Source organism: Gopherus flavomarginatus, chromosome 16, assembly GCF_025201925.1.
Source record: "Gopherus flavomarginatus isolate rGopFla2 chromosome 16, rGopFla2.mat.asm, whole genome shotgun sequence".
Taxonomy (NCBI): Eukaryota; Metazoa; Chordata; order Testudines; family Testudinidae; genus Gopherus; species Gopherus flavomarginatus.
Genome location: NC_066632.1, coordinates 23,246,718 through 23,254,806, shown reverse-complemented (window position 1 = coordinate 23,254,806; position 8,089 = coordinate 23,246,718).

Genomic DNA, 8,089 nt, shown 5'->3' with positions numbered 1-8,089 from the left:
TCCTCCAAAATAGGAAGGCAGCTCGTGTTGGGCATCCAAAAACAGAGGAACCTCAAATCGCTAGGGAAACATATGGCAAAGTTTTCCAGGAGACTGTCTGCACTGAAATGAACTCAAAATGGTTGCCTGTCTCTGCACTGGTCATAGAGATTTAAAGGTGTAGGACACATGGTGGCCAGTCAGCAAATGTAAAAAATCGGGACGGAGGTGGTGGTAATCGGAGCCTATATAAGAAAAAGACCCCAAAATAAGGACTGTCCTTATAAAATTGTGACATCTGGTCACCCTAAGGACACAGAAGAAACTATATACTGCGTTACACCCAAGGAAGTCACGGCACAAAGAGGAAGGAAAACCCAGGAAAGATTGGCCACAGCTTGAAAATAAATACATCAGTTACAAACAGAGATGTTTAACCATCTGGCGACATGCAGCACCTTGCTGTATCCCAAGGTGGACTCCCTAATGAGTCACTTCAGCGAGCACCATTCATCTGCGCCATTTACTGGACAAACAAACAGAGTTACCAAGGCAACAGCCACAACACAAGGTATAAACTCTGCCTGTGCGATACTAGGGCTAGAGCTTCCATGGGGAGTCAATGGAGTTGTGTTGAATCACACCAGATGAGGATCTGGCCCAGAGACTATATTCACGGGTAGCAATTTAGGGTGAAAGTTTCAAAGGCACAAGGAGCATTTAGGTGCCTAACTCCCACTGGCGTTGAGTCTGTGAGAATCTCCTTGTTTATTTGGAGGCTTAGCTGTGGCATTGTTCAGTGTAATATCCAGGATCCCCGGAAACATTAATGAACGAAACTTCCTCAGTGTCCCAGTTTCATGATGCCCATTCTACAGAAGGGGAACACTGAGGCACGAAGGTGCTTGCCTGAGGTCACACAGTATCGAAATCTGCTGGCTCGTCATGTGCCCTAATTAGATGATTCTCCTGCCTCACTCGTGCGCCACTGTATACATGCAATCATACTACACTGTTTATATAAACATTTTATGCTCTACGCGCCCTGGCATCCACCCACCTGTGCAGGTGTATTCTACAGGACGTATCTGGACTTGCACAGTTGCACATTACTTCAGATCCAGGCTGGAGGCCTTTCTGGAAGAGATGCTTGAGCCAAACACAAGTTACTGGGCTTAACACAGGGGTGAAATTTAGTGACTTGTGATTCGCAAGAGGTCGAACTAAATCAGTGGTCACCAATCGGTCGATCACGATTGACTGTTCGATCATAGGGGGTCTCTGGCTGATCGCGATCTCCAGTGGTGCAGTGAGGCTGCTACTAAGGCAGGCTGCCTGCCTGCCATAGCCCCAAGCCGCTCCCGGAAGTGGCCCTGGGGCGGGGGTCAGGGATTTTCCTCCATGCACTGCTCCTGCCTGCAAGCACCGCCCCTGTAGCTCCCATTGGCCGGGAATGGGGCATTGTGGACAATGGGAGTTGCAGAGGTGATGCTTGCAGAGAGGGGCAGTGCGCAGAGCCACATAGCCCCTGCTTCCCCCAGAGGCTGCAGGGGCGCGTTGGCCCCGTCCGGGAGTGGCATGGGGCCAGGGTAGACAGGGAGCCTGCCTTAGTGGCAGCCACGCTGCAAGACTGACTGTGAGCCGCCAGAGGTAAGTGCTGCCTGGTGGGAGGCCGCACCCCAACCCCCCACCGCACCCCAACCCCCCACCTGCACCCCTTGCACTCCAAGCACGAGCCCTGAGCCCCCTCCCAAACCAGCACCCTGTAACCCGTCCTGCACCCCAACCCCTGCCCCACCCCTGACCCACCCTCCCAGAGCCAGCACCCTGTATCTCCTCCTCTAACCCAACACTCTGCCCCAGCCCGGAGCCCCCTCCTGCACCCAAACGCCCTTCCAGAGCTTGCATCCCTCACCTCCTCTTGCACCCCAACCCCCCGCCCCAGCCCTGACCCCTGTCCTGGATCCAGCACCCCATACCCCCACCTGCACCCCAAACCTCCCCCCTGCACTCCAAGCACCAGCCCTGAGCCCCTCTCCCAGAGCCAGCACCCTGTACCCCCTCCTGTACCCCAACACTCTGCCCCAGCCCTGACCCCCATCCCAGAGCCATCACCTGATACCCCCTCCTGCACCCCAAATGCCCTCCTGCACCCCAGCCCCCTACCCCAGCCCTGAGCCCCCCCTCCCAGAGCCAGCACCCTGTATCCCCTCCTGTACCCCAACACTCTGCCCCAGCCCGGAGCCCCCTCCTGCACCCAACACCCTTCCAGAGCTTGCACCCCTCACCCCCTCCTGCACCCCAGCCCCCTGCCCCAGGCTCAGCCCAGAGCTCCCTCCCACACTGCGAACTCCTCGGCCCCAAACCAGAGCCTGCATCCCTTCCTAAACCTCAATGCCCTACCCCAGCCCGGTGAAAGTGAGTGAGGGTTGGGGAGAGCAAGCGATGGAGAAGGGGGGAGTTGGAGTGAGTGGGGCGGGACTTTGGGGAAGTGGGGGGCTCGGGGAAGGGGCACAGTAGATCCTGGGTTGCCCTGAAATTCAAAAGGTGATCTTGGGCATAAAAAGGTTGGAGACCACTGGACTAAATGATCCAGTGGTCACTTCTGGCTTTCAAATCTATGTCCAGCATGCTGTGGGCATACACCTCTCAGAGAGTCTGCACCCACTTGCTTGGATCCGTCCCCATCACTGCATGCCCCTGTTCAAACTGTAGTGCAACCTATTGCAGATATGGAAAATCCTCGACTGTTCCCCAGAACCCATCTGTAGCATCCTCCTAGGGTGAGAAGGCCATCGGCCCCTGAAGGTATGTCTACACTTCAGTGCAAGCCCTGGATTAGTAGAACTCAGGTTAGCAGGCCCTGAGTTTGTTACCCTAGGATTTGAGCATCTACATTCATATGTAAACCCGAAGGTAGGAATTCATAGAATCATAGAATATCAGGGTTAGAAGGGACCTCAGAAGGTCATCTAGTCCAACCTCCTGCTCAAAGCAGGACCAACCCCAACTAAATCATCCCAGCCAGGGCTTTGTCAAGCCAGGCCTTAAAAACCTCTAAGGAATTGTTGCACTCTGAGTCCCAACCTAGGGCTGCAGCATCTACACTGCATTACGTGGGGCTAAATCCAACCACCCCAATCCCAGCCTTCCTGTCACACTCCCAAAACGTGGCCACTCTAGCCTTTTGTTCATGATGCAGCTTGACTCAGGCTCAGACTCTGGACCCCAGATCCGAGCCCTGGATTAGCATGATTTGTGTGTAGATGGTAGGGGAGATTAGGCTTGAGTTCAAATCCTGGGTTTGCACTGCAGTGCAGACATACCCTGAGTCATTTGCTGTTGGGTTGTTTATTGTACACAGGGGTTGTGGGTACTGCTGGGAGGGGAGTTGCTTGTGTTAGCCATGTCATTATTAGCACCTATTCTCAGACGCCTTTGGAAAGGGTGTGATTAATTATGTGTTTTGTCTTTCGTTAAGGAACCCAGAAGCCTTTAGGGCCTGGGTGTTGGTATATTAAAACTCTTCCTGTATTATCACTGCCCCCCTTCTCGTCCCACACACACCGCCTGATTTTCCATTGTAGGGTGGTATCGTTGGCACCTGTGATCAGGTGGCACATCACCTTTTCCTTTACACAGCTGTAAATAGCATCACCAAGTGCAGAGCGGTGGATAATCAGACCCATGCGGCCAAATCCTTGCTTAAGAAAGGAATTCACCTAACCTGAATTAAAGCCATTTTAATTCAGAGTAAGACTGTCCACAAAGGAGTTTAATGTGCTCTACATATTCCACTTTAAATTCACACCATTAGTTAATTTGGATTAACTTTCCTGAACTTCCCCATGTAGACAAGCCCTAAGAGTCTGCTGGAGACAGGTGTCATTTTGTGCACAGCTCTGCTGCAGCCTGTTGCAGAGGCAAACACACTGCGCTCTCTCCCACAGACTATACTTTAATCTCTTCTCTATTGTTTTTCTTGCTCTAGAATAGACGCCATCTGTATTGAAAGTGTAAGGTTTGCTCAAAACATAAGAATCCTGGCCATATGGCTGGGATCTAAAAGATGGCAAATGAGAAAGAACAAACAACGTTTCCAGGAGAGAGCATGGTGTGTGTGTGTCTCGTGTATCAGTCTGCATCAGAACTGAATGCAGCTGCAAACCCAGAGGCAATCTGCCAACCAAACACAAGAGAAGAAAGCTGCCTTTAAAGTGTTCTTTGAATGAATGGAGCCAGAAGAACTCAATGGTGTGCTCTCTTGGTGTTTGTAGTAGCTGAAGTCATGGTGCAATGAGGTTGTTACATGTGCACACGCTGCAGAGTCTGGATTTGCTCAAACTGTAGCAAGCCAATTTTTTTTTCAAATCTCTGGTGGTCCCTGGTTCAACCCCCTGTGTGTTCTGATCTGATCCAACTCCCACTGAATTCAGAGGGACTCAGTCCTTTGCCTGGATCAGGCCGTAAATGGCAAGGTGGTTATGCAATGCTGTTCTCTCCTTTAAATTATGCTGTCTTGATGTATACAACTGCGAAGCTGTTAGATGCAAGAGGCAGAGGAGGGAGAGGTGCCTATTTAAAGGTTAATGAAGAGAGGATAGAACTGACCCAAACAAGTTTCTCAGTTGTTGAGGGGAGAATTTGTTGATCAAAACAGCCTCCAGCCTCCACCCCAGGCAGGCTTAACCTGCACAACCAGCGCTTCTGCAGGAGATTCTCAGTCATGCGAATGTTGGCAGGGGTCAAGCTACTGCAGAACTTGCTGCTTTACAATCAGATCTGCAGTGCAGATCTTCTCTTTGCTTCTGGCTCCCTCATCAGACACAGTTACGACTGCTCCTCCTCAGCTCCGTATTCACCAACACAGCCTATTAACGGGTGCACTGGGGAACCTCCATAGGTGGGCAAACCCTGACCCACGCCTGTGTTTAATCACTTGCTGGGTGCAGATCAGATGCACCAATTGGGGAAGGGATCATCATCCTACCTGGGCCATTCTGGGTATGTCTACACTGCAAGGGGCTGCAGGTAAATGTTGATTTCACCGCAACACACCGAAACTGATCAAAAGACATTTCCACTGGTAATCATTAAAACTCACAGACAGGCAAAATAAGAGAATTCTGCTTGAGAACATATTAAAGTATGATTGAAGGCTATTTACTTTGTATATTTTGACACGGGACCTCAGCACTCGGCGTTTCAATAGCGATAAAGCTTTCGCTTTTCGAATCTCAGTGTCGACGGTTATGAAATAATTATCGACTGACCCCTCCTACTGTCCGAGCAGCCCATCATTTCCCCAAATGGTGAAAATTTAAATCCATTAAAAAAATGCTTAAACCCCAAAATCATGTGCAACTGTGAAAAATGCTTAAAAATAAGAATCGATATTATCCACTGAAATGATGAAAAAATAGAAATTTATTTCAGCCAAGCCTAAATGTAAATTATTGAGCTCGATGGAGGGGTAGCTGGCTAAACTTCTATGGCCTATGCTATACAAGAGGCCAGTCTAGATGACCTAACGGTCCCGTCTGGCTGTCAAATGGGCTTACATTGCAGCAAGGGCGGTTTAGGTTGGACATTAGGAAAAACTTCCTAACTGTCAGAGTGGTGAAGCACTGGAATAAATTGCCTAGGGAGGTGGTGGAACCTCTATCACTGTGGATTTTTAAGAGCAGGTTAGACAAACACCTGTCAGGGATAGTCTAGATAGGGACTGAGTGGCTAGACAGCAGTTCTGCAGAGAAGGACCGAGGGGTTACAGTGGATGAGAAGCTGGATAGGAGTCAACAATGTGCCCTTGTTGCCAAGAAGACTAATGGCATTTTGGGTTGTATAAGTAGGGGCATTGCCAGCAGATTGAAGGACATGATCATTCCCCTCTATTTGACATCGGTGAGGCCGCATCTGGAGCACTGTGTCCAGTTTTGGGCCCCACACTACAAGAAGGATGTGGAAAAATTGGAAAGAATCCAGCGGAGGGCAACAAAAATGATTAGGGGGCTGGAGCACATGACTTATGAGGAGAGGCTGAGGGAATGGGGATTGTTTAGTCTGCAGAAGAGAAGAATGAGGGGGAATTTGATAGCTGCTTTCAATTATCTGAAAAGTGGTTCCAAAGAGGGTGGATCTAGACTGTTCTCCATGGGGGCAGATGACAGAACAAGGAGTAAGGGTCTCAAGTTGCAGTGAGAGAGCTTTACGTTGGATATTAGGAGACAGTATTTCACTAGGAGGGTGGTGAAGCACTGGAATGGGTTCCCTAGGGAGGTGGTGGAATCTCCTTCCTTAGAGGTTTTTTAAGGTCAAGCTTGACAAAGCCCTGGCTGGGGTGATTTAGTTGGGGATTGGTCCTGCTTTGAGCAGGGGGTTGGGCTAGATACCTCCTGAGGTCCCTTCCAACCCTGATATTCTATGATTCTATGAATACTTAGTCCTGCCATGAGTGCAGGGGACAGGACTAGATGACCTGTCGAGGTCCCTTCCAGTTCTATGATTCCTTGAAAATCTATGAATCTGTGGTATATAAGCCTCTTGTTTTCATTATGAGAAACATCCTTAGCTCCACGTCCGTTTCCTGCCAACACGGCCTCTCTTTCCTACCCACCACGCTTGACATTAACAGCTCAGGTTCACACGGGGCTAGACGCACTGTTGCTTAATGCAGAGGGCTGTATTTAGACACCAGTGTGTAACGACCAGCTCTTGCTTGGAAAGGACCTGCAGAAATGAGGCCTTGTGCATGCCCATGTGTTTATATAAGGACTTCGTATTGACTTTGTATTTTCTCTGTTATGACTCATTCCATTTTCTTCCTCTGTGTGCACACAGAAAAGGGACTGTTCCCAGGTGTGCATCGGATGGGGGGTGTGACTCCATGAAGTGAAAATTACACTTGGAAGCAAGCAACCTGAACCGGGGCTGTTCAAATAACCGATTTTTTTGATTCAGTGGCTGAACCATAAAATCAGGAAAAATAGTTTTGGGTAGACCCAAAACAAACATTTTAAAAAATTTTCAGCAAACTGAAAAAGTTGTTCTTTGTTTCGGGTCAAGGAAGGGGTTTACACACACACACGTGCGCGCGCACACACACACACCCCCTTTTCAAATGTTTTAAAAACAAAATTTCAATCAAAGTCAAAACAAAAATTCAGTTTGACTCAAAAAGTCAACACTTTTTGTTTTGAAAAAAGGTGAAATGACACTTTTTGACTTGTGGCCCCAGGTCTAGCCAGAACTCCAATGCTTTTGCTTCCCGAAGGAAAGATGTTTAACAGGTTCATACTGTGTCTTGTTGCAATCACTAAGGGTCATTCACATGGATTTGTAAGCATTCCTTAGACCAGCCAGGTGCAAAACTATGCAGAGTTACCTTGGCGTCCACAACAACAAAAAGAAACTTTGCTTCCAATCTGTTGGGACTGCCAGAGAACCGTGCGGAGCAAACCCTGCCCTCACTTTCCCTGGTGTAAATCCGGAGTTAACTCGGTTGACATCAGTGAAGTTACTTAGGTGTAAATGAGAGTAGAAACTGGTTTTTAACGGACCTGATTCTTCTCGCTTGCTGATATAAATCAGGACTAAGTCTAGTGCAATAAATATAGTTATCCTGGGTTAGAACTGGTAAAAGTAACATCTCAATCAGGGCAGGCCATTGGCTTCATGAGAGCAAGTCTGGATTTATACCAATTTAACTGAGATCAAGGGTTACCTTTCAATGGGTCTGATTCCCTCCCGCCTTGCACCTTACGTTGTCCTTTTCTCTCTGTGCAAACTGAACGTGAAACACACCCAGATATGCTTGGCTGCATTTTCTCCCCATTTTGCACTGGTATAAATGACAATACAATGGAGCCAACGCTCAAGCTCAATCAGCTAAAAACCAAGGGCCAGGTGTTAATTTGGTTCTACATTTGGCAAAAAGGTTGTGCCAGGGCTGGGCTTTGCTAGCACACGTTACTGAATCCAACCTAAGCACTGGTGCAAGGAAAGGAAGCAGCAGACCCAGTGTGTGTGTCTGTCAGTCACTAAAGCTCATGGCAATTTCTCCTACATGGTTAACAAGAGGATTCTGCTTGGAACAGCTGCGATCCCGTGG